This window comes from Phaenicophaeus curvirostris, chromosome W, assembly GCF_032191515.1.
Source record: "Phaenicophaeus curvirostris isolate KB17595 chromosome W, BPBGC_Pcur_1.0, whole genome shotgun sequence".
Lineage (NCBI taxonomy): Eukaryota > Metazoa > Chordata > Aves > Cuculiformes > Cuculidae > Phaenicophaeus > Phaenicophaeus curvirostris.
Genome location: NC_091430.1, coordinates 3126043 through 3148935, shown reverse-complemented (window position 1 = coordinate 3148935; position 22893 = coordinate 3126043). Strand labels below are relative to the sequence as shown.

The 22893-nt window shown below is 43.6% G+C and overlaps 1 protein-coding gene across 7 annotated transcripts in view; it reads left to right on the top strand.

Moving 5' to 3' along the window:
• The window catches only part of LOC138732947 (spindlin-Z-like), a 143992-nt gene that overhangs the window by 41625 nt on the left and 79474 nt on the right, over nt 1–22893 (top strand). For 2 of the 7 annotated variants that reach the window (XM_069879754.1, XM_069879755.1), the window contains exon 2: nt 10106–10273. The exons of 3 other annotated variants lie outside the window; for them this stretch is intronic. The gene's annotated coding sequence lies outside the window, so the exon portion shown is untranslated. Of the gene's footprint in view, nt 1–10105; nt 10274–10334; nt 10353–10447; nt 10485–22893 lie in introns of those variants that run through there. 2 more of the 7 variants (XM_069879761.1, XM_069879758.1) reach the window with 2 other exon arrangements.

The window sequence follows — 22893 nt, the reverse complement described above, 5'->3', positions numbered from 1 at the left end:
ATGCCGCTGCCCGCCCGCTCATTCAAACCTGACAGCGGCTTCCCTTTCCGAATTGCAAGTGGTGACGTCAGCGGAAGCGGGGAGGGGGGGAGCTGTGGGGGCTGATGGAGAAGGGAAGGGAGGCGTGGTGATGACGAATGATTGCGGGGCCGCTCCCTCACTGCCCTCTGAGTTGGGGGGCAAGTATTTTGTCCCAGCACTTCCCTAGGAATCTCTTTTGAGAGACCCTCAGACCATAATAAATACCTTTTGTTATCAGGGGGTTTCAGAGGTGGTCTGGCAATGAGCACAGCTATTGCTTCGGAGAGCAACTGCTTTTACCTCACCCCCTTTTTTTCTGCATGCCTAACAGTCTCTTTTGCTTGCATTTCCCAGCTGAGACCCAGACGCCTACCGTAATTAATCAATTCCTGCCCAATCTCTCCCCATCTCCCCAAGTTAAATCATGCTCCCCCTCCCCCCCCCCGACAATGTAACCGTAGCCAGTCTTGTAATTGAACTGCACATTGTTTTAAGGGATTCGGTAACCCTCTGATAAAAGGGTGTAATCTTACATATTGCATCAGGGAGAGGTTTTGTGGGACCAGTAAACGGTTGTGAATAAGCTGAAGGCAAGCAGCCTTTTGCGCACTCTTCTGTTATGTGGCTCGTTGTCAGAGTTCAGATGACAAACTGTTCTTCTCTCTCCATCGCCTCGAATCCCCCCGCCCATAAAGCAACTCTTTGGGTCAAAGATCAAGGCTCATGATTATCATTTGTCATTAGTATCACAGCGGGGCCCCAATACCCTCTACTCATATCTTCACTCAAGAGAAGATGATCTCCACCAGTCAAGAGACCCTAAATACATATTCAGTTTCACTTTCCTGAGACTCTGTGGAATATTTCTCTTGGATTTCTTCCAATTTGGTAGCAGAATAAGGAATAGTGCATGTGGTGACTTGCTGAGCACCCCACCCCTCCCCATCTGTTATCTCTGGTTTTATCATTGGTTGGAATCTTACTTCCTCTGGATAACACTTCTTTAACTCCTCCAGCTTTTTCTGGGGATAGAGACCCTCAGACCCCTCTCTCTCTGAACAAACAGGTGCTTCACATCTGGAAACTGTCTCTGCTAATTGCTCCAGTAACAACTTTTCTCTTTCAAAACTGTCCTTCAGAGCGATATGCAAGTTGTGAGTAACAGCTCTTTCTGCATTTAACTGGTCAGAAAAGCTCCTAGTCTCATTCTGCAGTTCAACCTGCAGCGTTCTTACTGAATCTTGCAAAGACTTTATGGTCTCATTCTCCAAATGCCGACTTGTCATTTTATCTTCCTATGCAGCCGATAAGGGTGCCCCCAAAATTGCACACACTGTTGCTGTTGCTTTTCCTTTTCCCATTTTAAATTTACGTTCTTCAGCTACAACAGCAATCCTATCTGCTACAGCTTGTGAACTGTGCCAATTATTCCGGGCCCATGCTACCGTGTCCCTGGGATGCCATGGTATGGGGGATTCCCTGGGAATTGTCCCCTTAACTCTTCGTCTGATGCCTTCTGCGTGCTCAAGCTCCCCTTAACTGAGAGGGGCCCTTGAGACCCTGGACACAAATCAATCATTTCAGCACAAGAGGGATCCCACTTCTGACACCAATTTTAAAATACTGCAGCCCAATTTGGGACGTGAGGGATGGGCCCTGGGTCCCCGCTATAAATTTAGGGACTCTCCCCAGATGATTAAGGTAAAACAATAGCACCAACGAATGATCTAAAAGATATTTACTCTCACAGGCAAAAAATCTTGGGAATTGGAAAAGCGAGGAAGAGGAAAAAAGAAGGAAATGAGGAAAATAAAGAGGAAATTAAAAAAAAATAGCAAAGATTCACCACCCTAAAGGCTCCAGTGCTGAGAGAATCCTCCCAGGATGGTGGGCATGTGCTGCCAGTGGCCTCTCTTGCAGAATATTGTTTATATTTTTTTTGGTGAGTCTGCACAGTGCTTCTAGGAAAGTTCTGGAACTGAGTTTGGGGGGCTGGTTCTTCCAAGGAGGGGGCTCTTTGGGCAACAAGCGCAGCTGGGCTGCTTGCAAGAGTGAGATAAAATGTTGAGGCCTCTGCTACAGTCTCAACCATGATTTAAGGCAGCCAAAAAGAATCAATCTCTTTCATGACGGTTGCCCTGACCCAGGTGTAGGACCTTGCACTTGGCCTTGTTGAACCTCATGAGGTTTTCACAAGCCCACTTCTCCAGCTTGTCAAGGTCCCTCTGCATGGCATCCTGGCCCTCAGGGGGTTCAACCTCACCACTCAGCTTGGTGTCATCTGCAAACTTGCTGAGGGTGCACTTGTTCCCATCGTCTGTGTCATTGATGAAGATATTAAACAACACTGATCCCAGAACAGACCCTTGAAGAACACTGCTCTGATCTCTATCTGGATATTGAGCCATTGACCACTATCCTCTGGCTGTGACCATCCAACCGATTTGTTATTCACTAAATAGTCCATCTATCAAATCCATATCTTGCCAATTTAGAGAGAAGCATGTTTGTCACAACCCAACATGGACAGTCCAGGGGTCGCTGGGTTAAGACCCTGGGTCTCCCTGTAAAATGTTCAGTACCCACCAGGCTAAATGAAGGCAAAATGATGCCAAACGATTGGTGCGAAAAGGAATTTATTTGTATGGGCATTCTTGGGAATCAAATTGGCATTGGCTGCTAAATCTGTGTTAAGGGAAAAGAAAGAAAGAGAGAAAAAGGAGGGAAGGGAGAGAGAGAAAAGTGCAAGGACACCACCTGAGTTCTGGTCCTCTTCCTCTCTCTCCCAGGATGGCAGGCGCACTGCTGCAAATGGACCCTCTTCCAGAGTATTATTTACAGTTTTTAGTGGGCCCGCGCAGTGCTGCTTCTAGGAAAGTTCTGGAACTGAGTTTGAGGTGCTCTGGGGTCCAAGGTATCATTCTGCCCCTGCTCTCCCTACCAGTAAGATCGCAGCATGATCTCTCTGGGCAGCAAGTGCAGTTGGGCTGCTTGCGAGAGAGATAAGGTGAGGACACTTCATCTGCTGTAGTCTCAACAGTGCTTTAAGGCAGCCAAAAAGAATCAGTCTCTCGCAATATCTCAGTGCCCAATGCTCTCAGTATAGTCTTTAGCAGTCCATTATATCTCTCAGTCTTTCTGTAGTCTTATGGGTGATAAAGCATGTGATATACCCATTCAATGCATATTTCTTGGCCCAGGAGTTTGAGTTTATTTCAGAAATGAGTCCAGCTGTCTGACAATGCTTTCTGGGGTAGCATGTCACCAGAAAACTTGCTTTTCAGTGCCTAAGATGGTGTTTTGGGCACTGGCATGGTTTACAGGGTATGTTTCTAGCCACCTGGTAGTTGCTTCCACCATGGTGAGTATGCTGTGCTTGCCTTGGTGTGTCTGTGGCAATGATCCAATATAGTCAATTTGCCAGACCTCACTGTATCAAAAATCCAGCCACCAGCCTCTTTCCAGGGAGGCTTTACTCGTGTGGCTTGCTTGATTGAGGCACATGTTTCATGTTCATGGGTGACTTGTATGATGGCCTCCAGTGTCAGGTCCACCCCTCTCCCATCTGTACGTTACATCTCTCCCTAGATGTCTCAATGTTTCATGGGCCCATCGATCTACGAATAGCTCACCCTTACACTCCCAGTCCAGGTCCACCTGAGCCACTCCGATTTTGACAATCTTGTATGCTTGTTCATTCTTTCAGTGTTCTTCAGTGACATTGTTCTTGGGTATGTAAGCATCTACATGCTGTACCTTCACAGTAATATTTTCAACTCAGGTAGCCATGTCTTGCCACAGTGTCACCCTAAAATAGTTACCTAGCCAACAGTGAGAGTGCTAATCCTTCCTCCTCCATCACAGTGTGGGCATCCCCTTTATCACACTGGGAACCATGAAAGCCTCGGCAGTCCAGCTGCTGTTGGATCTGCTTCGGAAGCTTTTTGGATAAGATGATGTTTTTATAGCTTTCTAACTTGGAACTTTGGTCTATGCCATTTCCACAAACTAGCAGATTCTACTGAAACTGCCAGACGCTCAATATGCAGAGATGATGGCTACAGGAGACAGCAAGCTGCAGGTGATCATGGCTGCATAAGGTTCCTTTAGCTCTTTCTGGCCACCTGTCTTGCCTGCATGATGCTCTCACTTTGACCTAATGAAGTCGCTCCCAACATACACTCTCTTTTCCCATTTAACAAGGGATAGGATGAGAGGAAACAGCCTCAAGTTGCACCAGGGGAGTGTTAAACTAGATATTAGGAAATATTCACCAAAAAGCCTGTCAAGCACTGGCAGAGGCTGCCCAGGGAGGTGGTTGAGTCCCCATCCTTGGGGTGTTTAAAAGACGCGTAGATGTCGTGCTTAGGGACATGGTTTAGTGGCAGACTTGGCAGTGTTAGGTTTACAGTTGGATTCGATGATCTTAAAGGTCTTTTCCAACTTAAATGATTCTGCGAATAATTTAAAAAAAAGGAAAAAAAAGAGAGAGAGAGGAAAAATAAAATAAGAACGGGAGGAATAAAAGCCCAAAACACAAACCCAAGAAAAACAAGCAATAGAAAAAACCCAACCAACCCACAATTGCTCGCTACCAACCAAGCAATACCTAGGCAGTCCCCGAGTAATGGCAGCTTTGGCCAACCTCCATCCTCCAGTTTTGTTGTTGAGTCTGATGTCATATGGCATGGAACATCCCTTTGGTCAGCTGGGGTCAGCTCTCCCAGCTATGTCCCCTCCCAACTTCTTGTGTACCCCTAGCCTGCTTGCTGGTGAGGTGGGCTGAGAAGCAGAGAAGGCCTTGACTCTGTGCAAGCACTGCTCAGCAGTAACTAAAACATCCCTGTATTATCAGCACTGTTTTCAGCACAAATCTAAAACACAGCCCCATACCAGTTACCATGAAGAAAATTAACTTTATCCCAGCCTAAACCAGTACAGAACCTTGGGGCACCATGTGGCATGCGCTTGGGGGGCTCCCTTTCCCTCTAAACAGGATGGGAGGGGACTGGCTCCATGGTGCACCCCTGATAGCCAAGTTGTTGGCCTATGGGAACAAGAAGGGATACAGATTTTCTTCAAAGTTTGGAGCCAGGAAGCTTCTTTCTCCACAGTTGGTGTATCCATATCTGGGCAACCCATTGTTTGCCAAGCTGTTAGAATTACACTTGCATTTTGGACCACCTTTTTCCACGTGGCCTGGATATACACAATGTCATCCAGATCTTTTGAGACATTGTTGTTGTCTATGTCATCGTAGATGACTTCCAACGCCGCCAGTTCTCTCAGGTATTGGATGCCTTTGTCTGCAGTACATTTTTTCACAGAAAGGGTCATTGGGCACTGGAGGAGGCTGCCCAGGGAGGTGGTTGAGTCACCTTCCCTGGAGGTGTTTAAGGCATGGGTGGACGAGGTGCTGAGGGACATGGTTTAGTGATGGATTGGAATGGTTGGACTCGATCCAGTGGGTCTTTTCCAACATAGTGATTCTGTGATTTTCTTTGGTAGTTTGCAAGATCTTCCTTGAATGGATATCTTGCCCACACACTGGAGAGGAGCTGCCTCCTGAGATTGCAAATTGCTGCCTCTTTTCCAATTCCTCTGCCAATTCCCTGGTTTCTAGCAAGGGATCCCAGCTATTTGGCTTCTTTACCTTCCAGTTGCTGGCTGCCAGCCCTGTTATCCCAGCATCAGAGCAGCCAGGCAGCAATCTGCTCACCTGGCTGGCGGTTGTAATCTTTCTGCATGTCTCAAAAGTTTTTCAAGGTCAGGGACTGGGTAGTTTTCCCCTCTTGTGTGATTTCTCTCACTTCTTCCTCCTGTAACCTTGCTGGTGGACCGGCTTCCTGATCAAACCCTTCCTCCTCCCTTACTAATTGGTGATACCTACTTGTCCACTCTTCCTTTCTCACTACAGGGGCAATTGCTGCAGTTTTTAGTTTTGTATCCCTATCTTAACCATAGTGTCCTTAGATGTAGTTCGGATCCCAGTCTCAATCAGGGCATTACCAGAGGTAGTTTTGGTCCCTGTCTTAACCACAGTCTTCTGATAGTATTGAACTGTGGCTCGGTAGGCAGAGGCTAAGCCCCAGTGCAGTGCTAGAAGCTGCTGGTTTTCACTGGGGTAGGCAAGGCACCCTTCCATCAAGTGGTGTGTCAGTTTACCATGATTACTTGCCTGTTCAGATGTAAAATTCCAGACTATGGGAGGTGATAACCACCCTAGGCACATGCCCAAATCCTTCCACACACCCTGCCACCAAGGGACCAGCTGCGTCCTGACATGTTTCAGTATTGCCACACCCCAAAGTTGTCTCCTCTTATGCCAGGATGACATAAACCCCATAATATGCCAACAATGTTAATTAGTAGTATTAAACAGCTCACATAAGGGTGAGCAAGGACCTCAGTAGCCTGCACAATAAAACCACCCACATCAGTCCTGGATGGGAAGAGACAGGTGTATTCCCTCATCATCTCCACAAGACAGCTCCTCAGCACAGTAAGGGTACCAATGCCAGGGCCATAGCTGTTTATTATACTAATGTGTTGCCAGGCTCAGCAAAATAAGGATAAGCTGTGCAGCCAGCAGACTCTGTGACCTGCACAGATGTTTGCCACTTAATGACTACTATAGCTATAATACGCTCAATTCAAATCTGCCATTGTCTTGTGCCCCATGTTGGGTGGAAAAAAAAGGACTGTAGTGAGTTGACTTTGGCTGGATGCCGGGTGCCCATCAAGCTGCTCTATCAGTCCCCATCCTCAGCAGAACAGGGGAGGAGAAAATGCAATGTAAAAGCTCATGGGTTGAGATAAAGACAGTTTAATAAAAAAAAAAAAAAATGTCCAGCCACTTCCTGGGAAGTAAAGCCTCAGTACATGTAGTAGTTTCTTTGGAAGACAAATGCCTGAATAAGGAATGCTTTCCCCTCTTCCTTCTTTCTCTTAGCTTTTATTGCTGTGCATGATGTCATGTGGTATGGAATCACTAGAAGTTTGAGTCAGTTGTCCTGGCTATGACCCCTCTCACCTGCTTGCCCACCCTCAGCCTACTGTCCTTTGGTGGGGATAGGAGCTTGGAGAATCAGCCTTGGAGCACTGCTCAGCAGTAGCCAAAACACTGGTATGTTATCAGCACCTTTCTAGTTACAAATGCAAAGCACAACACTAGGAGGGCTGCTATGGGGGAAATTAACTCCATCCTAGCCAGACCCAATACATTACGTCAGAATGGTAGCTAGCACATAGTTTGTATAGTAATAAGCTGCTGCTATCATATCCCAGGGATTGGTTATCTTTGTGCACATGTTCTTAAGTTCAGGGGAAGAGGAGGATGGTTGCCTGTTATTAATCATAGAATCATAGAACAACCAGGTTGGAAGAGACCCACCGGATCATCGAGTCCAACCATTCCTATCAAACACTAAACCATGTCCCTTAGCACCTCGTCCACCCGTGCCTTAAACACCTCCAGGGAAGGTGACTCAACCACCTCCCTGGGCAGCCTGTTCCAGTGCCCAATGACCCTTTCTGTAAAGAATTTTTTCCTAATGTCCAGCCTAAATCTCCCCTGGCGGAGCTTGAGGCCATTCCCTCTTGTCCTGTCCCCTGTCACTTGGGAGAAGAGGCTAGCACCCTCCTCCCCACAACCTCCTTTCAGGTAGTTATAGAGAGCAATGAGGTCTCCCCTCAGCCTCCTCTTCTCCAGGCTAAACAACCCCAGCTCTCTCAGCCGTTCCCCATAAGGCCTGTTCTCCAGCCCCTTCACCAGCTTTGTTGCTCTTCTCTGGACTCGCTCCAGAGCCTCAACATCCTTCTTGTGGTGAGGGCCCAGAAGTGAACACAGTATTCGAGGAGCGGTCTCACCAGTGCCGAGTACAGAGGGAGAATAACCTCCCTGGACCTGCTGGTCACACCGTTTCTGATACAAGCCAAGATGCCATTGGTCTTCTTGGCCACCTGGGCACACTGCTGGCTCATGTTCAGTAGGCTGTCAACCAACACCCCCAGGTCCCTCTCCTCCAGGCAGCTTTCTAGCCAGACTTCTCCTAGTCTGTAGCACTGCATAGGGTTGTTGTGCCCCAAGTGCAGGACCCGGCATTTGGCCTTGTTAAACCTCATGGCATTGGACTCTGCCCAGCAGTCCAGCCTGTCCAGATCCCTTTGCAGAGCCTCCCTACCCTCCAGCAGATCAACACTTCCACCCAGCTTAGTGTCATCTGCAAACTTGCTCAGGGTGCACTCGATGCCTTCATCCAGGTCATTGATAAAAATTAATGAGAAGCTAAGCGACTTCATATTTGCCATGATGCAAAAATGTGCAAATTAAGGCTATTATGCTAACCTGTGACAGCTTGTTACCCTGGTGTCTGTGCATGTTCTTTCCCTGCTGTTAAATGCAAGGTAACTTTAAGTAGACTGACCAATTAGGGGTGAGTTAAGAGTACCTTTCTATTTTGGAATTAAGATTTATATTTGGGTGAAGGCACATGGGTAAAGATTTCTTGTGTTTGAATAAATAGTAGATCTCTTCTTTAAGTTGTTGATGAAAGCATTATTTTGTAAGATTTTTTAAAATATGGAGGGCTGTTCATTTATTAAATGAACAGTCAGTGAATTGTAACATGCAAGGTTTACTCAGCAAACAGAATTTTATTACCTGTAAGTATGTGAATGCTTTAAAAACTCATTGTGCTTTATAGAATCTTGCCATATTGTGTCAGGAGGAATTCTAAGGTTGGGGTGACTAGAAATGAAGTCACATCTTAATATTTCCAAATAAGTGATAAACCTTGCCACTTTTCTTAAAGCTAGTTGGCTAAATTGTCATCGCTGTTTACAGTGGTTCCATAGAGGGTAGAATGCTGAAATTGAACTGTTGAATATCTGTCTTCCTAATCCTTGTTCTGTTGGGATAGACAAGTCATTTCAGAATATGCATCCATACTGCATGGGGGAGTACAGCTCTGAAATAATTCTTTAAAAATGCTCGGTGTGTATGTCTTTAGTGTCCTAGTACCTAAGGTGTAAATAATTCTGCAATGAATGACTGTTATTGTGTATAGATAAATGTTTCACTAGTTCTTCCCAACTGTTGGAAGGGAAATGACTAGAACTTGGAGTTTTTATTTAAATTTTATGTTGATAAAAGTATATATTACTTTTTAATTAAGTTGTTGCAAGCTCAGTTGGCACTAGCCAATTCTCCTATTCTTCCTGATTCCTTCCTAGTTCCTTTTTAGTGGAACAGACAATGTGTGTATTTTGAATACCAAACTTAGATTCTTATTTTCAATTTTAGTATGTGATTTTTGGACTAATGAGGGAAACAAGAAATTCTTCATAGGGCAAGTATATCGCAAAATGTTATTCAGTCCTTTAGCCAAATATTATTGAATCTGGTTGTAATGTGGGAGACTGATCAACTAAGAAACTATTGCATTTAAATTATTTTCATTTTAGACTAATGTTTAATAGCTGGCTTTACTGTTGATGAGCCCTCCAAACCAGACCAAAACTGCAAGGCTTTCTAGAATACATTATCTTGGAGAACCTAACTTTCTTCTGAGTTTTGGGTTATTTATTTTTAAAAATTGCAAGCATGTAACCTTTTTTTTCTCCTCTGAAACCTGGGGGGAATTTCATAAAGATAATTTTATTTAGCATGAGACTAAACTTGAAACCTATAATTAAAATGAGCTTTTCTTTTTTTTCCTCCCCCTTATCACTTTCTGAATATGGTATGCGTGTGTAATTTCCCACTCCAATCCATATTACCGTAAAAATTTAATTTCTCTGTACTGTTTTCATCACTTCAGTTTTGTATCAGTGCTTTTAATTTTTGTCTCTATGTGTTGATATCCAGCTTTTTTTCCTTTTGGCAGAATCCTATGCCTATAGCTAATTGTAACCATCAGTTAATGTATTGGTAGTGTATCTGGTTTTGTGAACATGTAGTGTTAGCACTGTCATTTATCTTATAGTTAGCCCAGATGTCTTCAGGTTTGAAGTCCATAACAACTGGCATGGTTCCTTCAGCAGTGGGTTATAGGACTTTCTTGGTCTTTATTTCTTTCTCTAGAGAACTGCAGTGACATAAACAGCAGCATACAATTAAAAAGAATGAAGAACGCTGATCAGATGTTCCAAAAATATTTCCGGTTTATTTAAAGCCCAGCACAATTGGAGAAGCCATAATTTGTGAACTATTGAAATGGATTAGCCAAGATGATCATCCTTTTTGCTGCAGGTACCTCTATTTGTTCATCAAGGGAAGATGAAAACTTTTGAAATGCTCTGGACAGAGACAGTCTAATTCTTACACAACGGTACTGGTCTGTATGTTATGTCCATCAATGGTTGCGCTCCTAATACATTCTTCCTGCATTTTATATGAAAAGTAAAGGATGAAAAATAGATAAAACATTATAAAAGCACACCTTTCTTCTGATGAAAGCTAAGTAAGTTAGTCATCTCCTTTCTGTTCTTCATCTTATATTTTTTTGCAATTCCACAAAAAGAAAAATTTCCTGGCCACTGGTTAGTTGTTTGCTTAGGAGTGGGGAGGAATTACTTTGGTTTTGGTTTTTTTTTGTACAACTGCATTTCCAGTGCTACTGTGAAAGTCCCTCAGCTTTATTGTATAGGGGTATATCCAGGTATGACTGAGTCTGTATGCTGTGAAAGTTCCTAAAGTTCAGAGAAGTGTTTTAATTTGTTTGGTTGTATCTAGCATAAAAGTTGTTTTTTTGTTGTCTTAATTTTAGTGACTTATCTCTAATACATAAATAAGGCTGCAGATTTAAAAGTTATTCTGGAGCTCTGCTAGAATATTTTACAGAAGTTTAAATGTTCACAAATTTTACTGAAGTATAATTTTTCTAAAATTCCCCACAGTTCTCTGTTGTGCAGAAGGAACATTTCTTTCTATTGATGGTTTGGGAATCCTCTCCAAACAGTTTAAACAGTGAGATCAGTCACTAGTGGGTTGGAATGATGCAAATTTATCTAAAATTGTTTGTAGAGAGTTCTTGCTTTCTGTTGAGTTTATATTAGCTTCAAGTACCTATTAGCCAATCTTTTGCCATTCTTTAGGAAACAGATTTTGAATACCGATAGTGAATTGTCCAACATCTCGGATTGTTTTTCTCCTTAGAATTAATGTACCATATTTCACTGCTGCCTGTTTGAGGGTGAGAGGTCTCCCTCCAATCAACTGTTGCTACTGAAAGCTTTTGAGGGCAAGAGAGATGAGTTCTTGCTATTGAAATTCATTGTGTTAAATATATATTTTGGCTGTGTTGAGATATACTTACGGACACTTTAATGTGTAGTGGTGTTTTAGGTGTTGTGTACCAAAATGTCTTTCTGGAAGTTTATCATTACACCATCATTGCTACGAAGTTTTACTGTATTTTTCTTTCATACGGATTGGTCACAATGGTAACAAAAGCTTTTCTAAATTTCGGGAAGGAAAATGTGTTGCCTATGAAAATAAAAGTGTTTTTCTTAAATACAGTGAGATATGTCAGGCGGAATTTTATCAGAACAGGTGGCTGGCAATCGCATATGATTAGTCATCTACAAAATATGCCAATACATGTTTTTGATGCTGTTTTGTGTAAAATCCAAGCATTTAAAAACTCTGATTTTAAAAATGCCCGTGTTTATCTCAGTTGCTGATGTGAGCAGCACCAGTGCCAGCACTATCCAAAGTGGAGCATTCTAGTTAGGTGCGCAGGGAGGTTTCCTGAACCAGGGAAAACTCAGGGGAGTGGAGGCACCCGCCAGGAGCCAGCAGCTCACGAGACAGCGGCTGACAAGACCTGGATGGGGCCAGGGGCAACCATGGCCAAGCCCCCACACCTGTAAAAGAAACTCCTAGGGAGTACTAGAGACTAGGGTGAGCAAACAGGGTGTGGTGTATCAGAAGTTTGTGCAGCAGTTGAGGGGGAAACAGCATGCAGGAAAGGCACTGTAACTGCTGGCCTGACCAATGAGCAGTGGTATCTACCTGGCAGAAGGCCATGGCCTCTCTAAACTCTGCATCCACCAAGACTGCCGCAGCTTCCCAGACAGAGCTCCGGTGGGAACACGCTGCCACCCAGGTGTCAGGCAGCAGGGTGTGCCCTACTGTTATGCCAGTATCAGATGGCAGTAGTGAGCACACCTGTGAGAGGTGCACCCAGGTGGAGGAACTCCTCAGCTTAGTGACAGAGCTCTGGGAGGGGGTGAGTAGGTTGAGGAGTACCATGGAGTCTGAGAGAGAGACAGATCACTGGAATCACACTCTACCTTCGCTTGGAAGGCCTGTCAGGCAGACAGGACACATGCTATGGAGGATTCCCTGTCCTCTCTCCACCTGACTGAACATGATGGCATAAGGGATAGGGGGCAATGGCGACAAATTCCTGCCCGGCGCAGCAGGCACTTCTCCTCCGTGACTACCCCACCTTCCCAGGTGCCCTTGCATTAGGTACGAGGCTCTGCAAGTGGAACCAAACAGTGATGAGGATGATGGTTCATCTAGCTTGGAGGTGTCGCCAAGGTTAAGTCGGTCTATGCCCTACATCAAAACCACTTCCATAAAGAAAGAAAGACAAGTCATTGTCATAGGAGAATCTCTCCTGAGGGGGACAGAAGGCCCAATTTACCGACCGGGCTCCCTTCTTAGGGAATTCTGCTGCCTCCCTGGAGCCCGGGTTAAAGATGTGAAGAGAAAACTTCCTACCCTATGGCCGTATAGCCCTCGGATTATTATCCATTATTGCTTTTTTATGTAGGCAGCAATGATGTTGCAACAGGAAGTCCAAGGGCAATCAAAAGAGACTTCAGGGCCTTGGGATGACTGGTTAAGGGATCAGGAGCACGACTAGTGTTCTCCTTCCAGTTGCAGGGAATGTTGTTGGAAGAAACAGGAAGAGCCAGCAGATCAGTACCTGGCTCCATGACTGGTGTCACTGGCAGAATTTTGGGGCTTTTGATCATGGGTCGGTTTGCACGACACCCGGCCTGCTGGCAACAGATGGGGTACACCTGTCTCAAAGGGGGGAAAGCATCCTTGTGCAGGAGTTGGCAGGCCTCACGGAAATATAGCTCTAGCTTTAAGCTAGATTTCACAGAATCACAGAATAACCAGGTTGGAAGAGACCCACCGGATCATCGAGTCCAACCGTTCCTATCAAACACTAAACCATATCCCTCAGCACCTCGTCCACCCGTGCCTTAAACACCTCCAGGGAAGGTGACTCAACCACCTCCCTGGGCAGCCTGTTCCAGTGCCCAATGACCCTTTCTGTAAAGAATTTTTTCCTAACGTCTAGCCTAAACCTCCCCTGGCGGAGCTTGAGGCCATTCCCTCTTGTCCTGTCCCCTGTCACTTGGAAGAAGAGGCCAGCACCCTCCTCTCCACAACCTCCTTTAAGGTAGTTGTAGAGAGCAATGAGGTCACCCCTCAGCCTCCTCTTCTCCAGGCTAAACAACCCCAGCTCTCTCAGCCGTTCCTCATAAGGCCTGTTCTCCAGCCCCTTCACCAGCTTTGTTGCTCTTCTCTGGACTCGTTCCAGAGCCTCAACATCCTTCTTGTGGTGAGGGGCCCAGAACTGAACACAGGATTCGAGGAGCGGTCTCACCAGTGCCGAGTACAGAGGGAGAATAACCTCCCTGGACCTGCTGGTCACGCCGTTTCTGATACAAGCCAAGATGCCATTGGCCTTCTTGGCCACCTGGGCACACTGCTGGCTCATGTTCAGTCGCTGTCAACCAACACCCCCAGGTCCCTCTCCTCCAGGCAGCTTTCTAGACAGACTTCTCCTAGTCTGTAGCACTGCATAGGGTTGTTGTGTCCCAAGTGCAGGACCCAGCATTTGGCCTTGTTAAACCTCATGACATTGGACTCAGCCCAGCGGTCCAGCCTGTTCAGATCCCTTTGCAGAGCCTCCCTACCCTCCAGCAGATCGACACTTCCACCCAGCTTAGTGTCATCTGCAAACTTGCTAAGGGTGCACTCGATGCCTTCATCCAGGTCATTGATGAAGACATTGAACATTTGAAGGGGGGGAAAGGATAAAACCAGGCTCGCTAGAGATTAGACTGGGCGCACCGTGCCGGTGTTTGAGGGAAGGTGTGCTGGTGAGATCCTTTGGTCTGCCGTGTCAGTGGAGGTAAGGGATGGAGATCCATGTGGCAGAAAAGACACAAGGGTTATCGATGTGTTAGAAACCACAGAAGCGCCTGAGAATGATCACATGGAAATTAGGTTGAGTCCCCATCCCTGGAGGTATTTAAAAGTTCTGTAGATGTGGCATTTAGGGACATGGTTTAGTGGTGAACTTGGCAATGTTAGATTTATGGTTGGACTCGATGGTCTTAAAGGTCTTTTCCAACCTACTTTATTCTATGATTTCTATGAATTAAGAGGATCTGAAACTTACTGGCTCTGTGTTTTATATACACGTAGGGAAATTGAAATATTGAATGTCTAGGGAATTGAAGTGTTATCCCAGTCTTTAAGAACAGAACTTCCAGAGTATTATTTATAGTTTTTGGTGGACTTGTGCAGTGCTGCTTCTAGGAAAGTTTCGGAATTGAGTTGGAGGCGAGGGGAGTGCTCCTTCCAGGGGGCTCTCTGGCAAATTTCAGGTACTGTTCTGCCCTTGCTCTCCCTATCGGCAAGATTGCATCATGAGCTCTCTGGGCAGCAAGCACAGCTGGGCTGCTTGTGAGAGTGAGATCAAACTGAAGGCCATGGTGTCTGCTGTAACCTCAACATTCGAAAACAAGTGATCTGAGGCAGCAAAAAAAGAATCAATCTCTTACAGCTGCATTAAGAAAACATGGCCAGCAGGTCAAAGGAGGTGATTCTGCCCCTCTACTCTGCACCCCTACCTGGAATACTGTGTCCAGCTCCGGGGTCCCCAGAACAAGAAAGACATGGACCTGTTACAATAGGTCCAGAAGAGGGTCACTGAAATGATCAGAGGGCTGCAGCACCTCTCCTATGAAAAAAGGCTGAGAGAGTTGGGGTTGTTCAGCCTGGAGAAGAGAAGACTACAAGGACACCTTATTGTGGCTTCTCAATATATAAAGAGGGCTTATAAGAAAGACAGAGAGAGACATTTTACCAGGGCCTGTAGCGATAGGAAGAGGGGCAATGGTTTTAAACTGAAAAAGAATAGATTTAGATTGGATATAAGGAACAAATTCTTTGTAGTGAAGGTGGTGAGAGACTGGCACAGGTTGCCCAGAGAAGTTGTGGATGTCCCATCATTGGAAGTGTTCAAGATCAGGCTGGATGAGGCTTTGAGCAACCTGATCTAAGGAACATCTAATGTTCCTGCCCATAGTAGAAAACTTGGAACCAGATGATCTTTATAGGCTGACCATTCTACGATTCTGTTATTTGTGGTCAGTTAGAAAGCTATGTTTTCTTTCTTATTACATGTTCAGATGCAAGCAAAAATAGTTTTTCTTTGGCAGTTTATTCATTTGAAAATCATATTTCTTGCTATATGAAGCCACTACAAATGAGAATGAGTAGCCGTCCAGTAGTACAGCCTTCAGACAAAGAAAAACTTTAACTGCAAGTATACCTAACTGCTGCTTGTTTTGTTACTGCATCTATAATGCATTTTGCTCTCTCCGAGGTGTTTTAAAAGGTAGTTACCAATTTGAACTTACTTATGTAGCCTTTTTTCATCATACTTTTTAAAATGACTGAAGCTTTTTACTTAATTGTGCAAATTTAAATGTTATGATTATGCTTTATAGGCAGAAATTGAAATCGACTGCATAGTTAAACATGAACAGTATTATTTCAGCTTTTTCAGCTTTAACTTAGCTTCTGTAACAGTTGGTTTTATTCTGTGAGGATACCTTAAAATAGAATTAAGATTCATTATAACTAAATAAATTAATTGCGTGCAAAGCAAGCTCATTTTCATGGTGCCCAAGAACTAGATCTCTCATTTCTTCATTATAAAATATTACTGAGACTTTTATAATTAAAAAAAGCAATACTTGAGCAAGAAATAGTATTTGAACATGCATTCAAGTTTCTGTGGAAAATTAGAACCAACTTTACAGGGGAGTGCCTCTTAACTAGAAGAGGTTAGCATTTCTGTAATACTTCTAACTTTGACAGAACAGATTACGAATGCAGACTGATCAGGTTAAATCATCACAGAATTTAAATTTGACAAAAGATACTGTAGAACTCTGCTAAGATTGGAGGTGGGACAAGCTGCTGAAGGAATTGTACATTTTGTTTTTGATAGAGTTATGGTTAAATCTTCACCATTAGTAATCTTATAGTCCCATTTTAGGGACTTTCCAGCGCTGAGTTCCGTTCTTTTGTTATGCACTTCTTCTATCAACATACCAAGGTCAGTTTTAAGGAGGAACGCCAGGCCTAGTCACAAGTGTTAACCCTGGATTGTTCATTGCTATCAAATCATGTCCTTGGTCATCGAGCCATCCTTCCACAGTTAGAGACCTACTACACCACCTAGACACACACAAGTGTATGGGGCCAATTGGGATCCACCCAAGGGTACTGAGGGATCTGGCCCCATCATTCCTGTCAGCCTGACCTCAGTACTGGGGAAGGTTACGGAGCAGATCATCTTGAGTGCCATCAGTTGACACATACAGGATAACCAGGTGATCAGGCCCACTCAACATGGTTTTATGAAAGGCAGGTCCTGCCTGAACAACCTGATCTCATTCTATGACAAGGTGACATACTTATTGGATGAGGGCAAGAGGCTGTGAATGTTGTTTACCTGGGCTTTAGTAAAGCCTTTGATAATGTCTCCCACAGAATTCTCCTGGAGAAATTGGCTTCTCATGGCTTGGATGGGTATACTCTTTGCTGGGTAAAAACTGGCTGGATGGCCGGGCCCAAAGAGTGGTGGTGAATGGTTTTCAGTCCAGCTGGAGGCCAGTCACAAGTGGTGTCCCCAGGGCTTGGTGCTGGGTCCAGTCCTGTTCAATATCTTTATCAATGACCTGGATGAGGGGATCGGGTGTGCCCTCAGCAAGTTTGCAGATGACACTAAGCTGGGAGGAAGTGTCAATCTGCTGGTGAATAGGGAGGCTCCGCAGAGGGATCTGGACAGGATGGATCGATGGGCTGAAGTCTGTGGGGTGAGGTTCAACAAGGCCAAGTGCCTGGTCCTGCACTTGGGACACAACAACCCCATGCAGCGCTACAGGCTTTGGGGAGAATGGCCTGAAAGCTGCCTGGCAGAGAAAGACCTGGGGCTGTTGGTCGACAGCCGACTGAATATGAGCCAGCAGTGGCCCAGGTGGCCAAGAAGGCCAATGGCATCTTGGCCTGCATCAGAAATAGCATGGCCAGCAGGACCAGGGAAGTGATTCTGCCCCTGCACTCAGTGCTGGTGAGGCCGCACCTCGAATCCTGTGTTCAGTTTTGGGCCCCTCACTACAAGAAAGACAATGAGGCCCTGGAGTGTGTCCAGAGAAGAGCGGTGAAGCTGGTGAAGGGGCTGGAGAACAAGTCTTGCGAGGAGTGGCTGAGGGAACTGGGGTTATTTAGTCTGGGGAAGAGGAGGCTGAGGGGAGACCTTATTGCTCTCTACAACTACCTGAAAGGAGGTTGCAGAGAGGTGGGTGTTGGTCTCTTCTCCCAAGTGATAGGTAATAGGACAGGAGGGAATGGCCTTAAGCTGCGTCAGGGGAAGTTTAGATTGGACATCAGGAGAAATTTCTTCACTGAAAGGGTTATCAATCACTGGCAGAGGCTGCCCAGGGAAGTAGTTGAGTCCCCATCCCTGGAGGTGTTTAAAAGACAGGTAGATGTGGCACCTAGGGATATGGTTTTGTGGCAGACTTGGCAGTGTTAGGTTTATGGTTGGATTCGATGATCTTAAAGGTCTTTTCCAATCTAAGCAACTCTCTGATTGCAACAGATAAGCTTTCACTTTTGAGTTACTAGCACAATTGTGAAATGACAGTAAAACTACCACTGTTGTCTGGTTTTGGTGGATGATAGGTGCTGAGTAAATAGGAAGATGCCGTGGATCTGTTTGTCACAATGCTAGCAGGAGGCAAAACTTATTTGGTTATTGTGTGGTATATTAATTAAATAGCTATGCATCTTTTTGGTTCATCTAAAAAGGAATGAAGTTGCTTTGTTACTTAGGCCACTACCCATCTTCAACTTAGAAACATTGCTTACTTGAACTTATTTGCGGAAGCTGTAGTATAAGAAAGAAGCAGGTTATAGGTGTGTACTGCTAGGTAGCTTTCATTAGGAAGGTTGATTTCTTCTACCTACAAAACTAATCTACAGCTGAACTTCTTGCATGGTTTCCTAGGGACTTCTGATAAACTATACTTGGCTTGTCCTTGGATTAGTTTTTCATTCAAATTCCTTTAGTGATTTGAAAGATAAAATATAGGTATGCTTTCAAAATTTGAAAACAGCATTTTGGGCTGCATGCTTCTTCAAAAATAATTGTAAAGTACAGAAAGATAGTAAAAAGAAAGCACGAGACTTGGAAAATGTGACTTTGCTATAATGAACTTAACCTTCTGTCAAGAAAACAATTTAAGTATATGGTAATTTTGAGGACTTTTCATTTATCTATGATGCTATTTCATTATATATGTTATAGGGAGGGGGAATGCACTTAGCATCTCTTTCTGAAGCTTTCAGTATATAGAATAGTTCAGGAATAGTTCAAAAAGCTTTAGACTGAGAATATAGACATTTTTATGGAAACTGTTGCTTTCTTTTTTGTATGAGTTAGTAACCTTTATTTTCCAGAAATATTAGCAAAAGAAAATGCTGATAACACTGAAATATACTTGAGAGTTTAGTTAAAGCATATTTTTTTGCTTAACCATTTTTTAAAAAATGATTTGAGGTTGTATGGAACATGTTGTTTACTGCTGAGGAAAGTAGTCTTCCGCTAGTCTCAAAAAAAGGATAACATTTTTCTTAAGCTATATGAAGAGAATTGAACTTTTTTCTTGCAAATTTTCTTGAACAAATTTTCTTACTTCTGAGGGCCAGGTTTAGCATAATTCATTAGGGGATCGTACTGTCTATGTAGCAGCAGAATTAAATGTTAAGGCTCCCAATGGAAGAAATAAAATTCACCAACTTGTCAGTGAAATAGTGACTTAATTGCCGATATCCTGTGAAATTAAGGGAATAGAAAGGAGAGGTTTCTTTTCTACCAAATCTTTTTCGTCTTTTTTTATGTCACTACAGGAGAGACATTTGCTGAGTTTGTCCATAACTTTACAAGTACAGGAAAAATACCCATCCTTTTTACACTTCTCACAGAAACAAGACTACATTAAATCCCAATGTTAACTTTTCCTGCATAACAATTTTACTGGATTAGTAGGAAAACCCAGACAGTATTTGCATTGGTTATGGAACTTGATTCAAGCTCTTTAGATGTACAGATCTGATGTATGAAAAACAGATGGTCCAAAGGACTTTTCAGCTTTGACATTAATAGTTGGAAAAGTTAGCTTCTGTTTTAGAGGCCCGGCAAGATTCAACCTTATGTCTGACTGTTTTACAAGGAGGTGAAACTCACGTGCCCAAGACTGAATTACAATAATTTTTCATTTTTTCAAAAAGAAAAAAATGGTGCATTGTTAGAGGAGCTAGCTACTCGTGCTGCTTCTGAAGATCTTCTAGAAATAGCTATGCTTGTAGAGAAACTGGAGATTAATTTTTAAATGCTTTGATCCTTTAAAAAACAGCATGAAAGGCAGATGCTGAGTTTCTGGAAAATCTGTCCATATGTTCTGTGTATTGTTTGCAGCTGGAATATTCTGCCTCTAGAAGGATATTGACAATATCTGAAGCATTTTTAATACCAATAGCTCTTGTTGCAGGTTGCATGCTATGTAGAGGAAAAAAGTCATGTATCAGGCTTGAAGAAAGATACTATTGGAAATGAGAAAACACTAAAGGAAACATTTCTCCTTTGAAAACTGCAGAGAATGGGGAAGAAACTAATATGTAGTTAGTAGTCAGATGCTTACATATATACTGTTTCAACGAAGCAATGAGTGGTAGGCAGGTCTGAAAGAAGGATATTATACGATTGCCTCCCTTTAGAAGGGAAACAGTGTCTATGTTCCCCCCTCCTCACTCAAAAATTATTTGCCTTTCTGGCAATCTACAACTGACAGTCTTAATTTACTGGCTTTAATTATAAAATAGGAAAACTTGTTTGCTCTTTCTCTAGAAATATTGGTGATTTTATTAATTCTGTATACCTTGACCTTTTCAATTGCTCAATGTATGTAAAGTACTTATCTGTCATATTTGTTACTAATATTTTAACTTGTTTTCAGCTGTACTAGAGTTCTTTGTGTTTGTAAAGTGTATTTCACCTTTCAGATTCATAAGGTAAAATGCTCACCTGAATTACTGGTATAGTTCTTTTTTGCTGTAAACATTTGTGTATGCATGGAGGATACATGCATTCTGATCAGTATTTGTTTTCATTTATTCTCTTCTTAAATGTTGGCTGCTGAACAGTGAGGAAAAACAACTGTTTTCTGATGCACATTCATTTATCAAGGGGAGAAAGGCTGGTGGGGTTAGGGCTTATAAAATGATTTTGAGATTACTGGTCAGGACTTAGCTTCTCAACATTATTAACTAATTTTAGTCCATTTGCAAAACTTGTTGGTAAAATTATTTGTTTCAAAATGGAACGAATTAAAAATTAAAGCAAATCAAACAAAATAATTTCTCCTATCCAGTGACTCTCTTCTCTTTTTCTTAAAACCAGTTAGTAATATAAGATAAAGAAAAACCCAAAGCAACTATGAGCTGTTGGGTTTTATGTACCATAATGAAAAAAATACTCTGGTTTAAAATACAAAGGAAATAGTTTGGCAATAGTTTGGAAATTTAATTGTAAATGAGAGATCACCAGGTGGAAGGAGGGAAGGGACCACTGATTCTAAACCTCTGAAGAAATATGCTTCCTCTAACAGAATGGAAACACTAGTATCTAGGAGCTGATCAAAATTTGAATTGTTCCGAAGTTAGGTATTAAAACCGGTGTCCTCTCATTTCAGGGTTAATACAGCATGTTAGGGTAGATGACATAGCAGGTAGGAAATGCTTCTAAAGAAGGCACAGAAGAATCCTTTGATACTAGGAGAAAATAAATAGTGCTGTGAGTCTGTCTATGCCTCTGTTTATGCTGGAAGCTACTTCATATTTAAATTTCAAAATCCTTGTTTGCAATTGCTTTTGAATGCCCAAGATCAACCATTAAGACTTGTATTTCTCATTATAAAATCATAGAATCATAGAATAACCAGGTTGGAAGAGACCCACCGGATCATTGAGTCCAACCATTCCTATCAAACGCTAAACCATGCCCCTTAGCACTTCGTCCACCCGTGCTTTAAACACCTCCAGGGCTACTTGGAGTAAACTTCTAAGAAAACTTCAGCGAAGAAAGAAACTGTAGCCTTTCTGGGTCCAATATAAGGTGCTAAGGGGCATGGTTTAGCGTTTGATAGGAATGGTTGGACTTGATGATCCGGTGGGTCTCTTCCAACCTGGTTATTCTATGATTCTATGAATATCTTAACTTTTAAAGCAGAGACACGAAATTTTAGAGTGCATATATCTTTGATAAGGACGTAGCTTGTCCTAATGGAAAAAACTAGTGAACTACTAATAAAAAAGGTTCAAATCTGGACAAATAAGCACTGAGCAATTGCTGTTCATGCATGCTTAGCAAAGACTTACTGGGGTTTAGCAGCAAAGCTCTCTGAAGTCCACACATATGTTTTCTTTCTATCTAGCATTATGTGGGGTGGGTAGATTGCAACCATAATTGGGGAGTGGGGCATTTGTGCTGCTGAAGACCAGAGAGATTTTTTGCATTTGCCTTGTGTTCTGTTTTACACTGTTTATGTGGTTTGGGTATTGACTGAAATGCAGTTTTTCCAAAGTGAAAGCTACAAGTTCTTTGTGACAAGCAGCCCTCAATGAGAAACCAGAAACCACAGAGATGCCATGTATTGCAGCTAGCTGTGCAAAGAGGCTAGGTCAGGAAGAAATGCTACAGTGATCCTGAGACAGTACGGTTGGGGGAACAAGAGATGGGGAGTGGCAGCAAGTTCCTGCCAGAGGAAGGAAACCTGCTCCCCTCACCCAGACAGCAAAGCCCCAGATCCCCCTGGCGAACAAGTACCAGGTGCTGCAGGTGGAATCCAGCCCTGAGGATGAGGATGATGGCTCCCACAGCCTAGAATCCTTCCCTAGGCTGCACCATTCTCAGAAAAAGATAAAAACATCCTCCATCAAGAAGAAGAGGAGGGTGATTGTTGTAGGGGACTCCCTCCTAAAAGGAACGGAGGGACCCATTTGCAGACCGGACCCGCTCCACAGAGAGGTCTGCTGCTTACCGGGGGCATCAGGGAAGGAGGTAGCTAGAAAACTTCCTTCCCTGGTTCACGAGACAGACTACTATCCTCTGATAGTAGTCCAAACTGGTAATGACGGCCTAGCAAACAAAAAGGCCAAAGCCATCAAGAATGGCTTCAGGGCAATTGGGAGAATGATGGAGGGCTCTGGGGCACAAGTAGTATTCTGCTCCATCCCAATGCTAAATAGAGAGGAGCGGGAAGCCAGGATGAAGAATTCGATTAATGCCTGGCTCTGAGCCTGGTGCGAGGAGAGGGGCTTTGGCTTTTTTGATCATGGGGGGGCTCACGCAACCCCAGGCTTTCTCGCTAAGGGCGGGACACATGGGTCTCCTAGGGGGGCTAAAGCCCTTGCTAGAAACCTAGCCAAGCTCATAAATCGAGCTTTAAACTAGATGTGAAGGGGGAGGGGGTTGAGCCCAG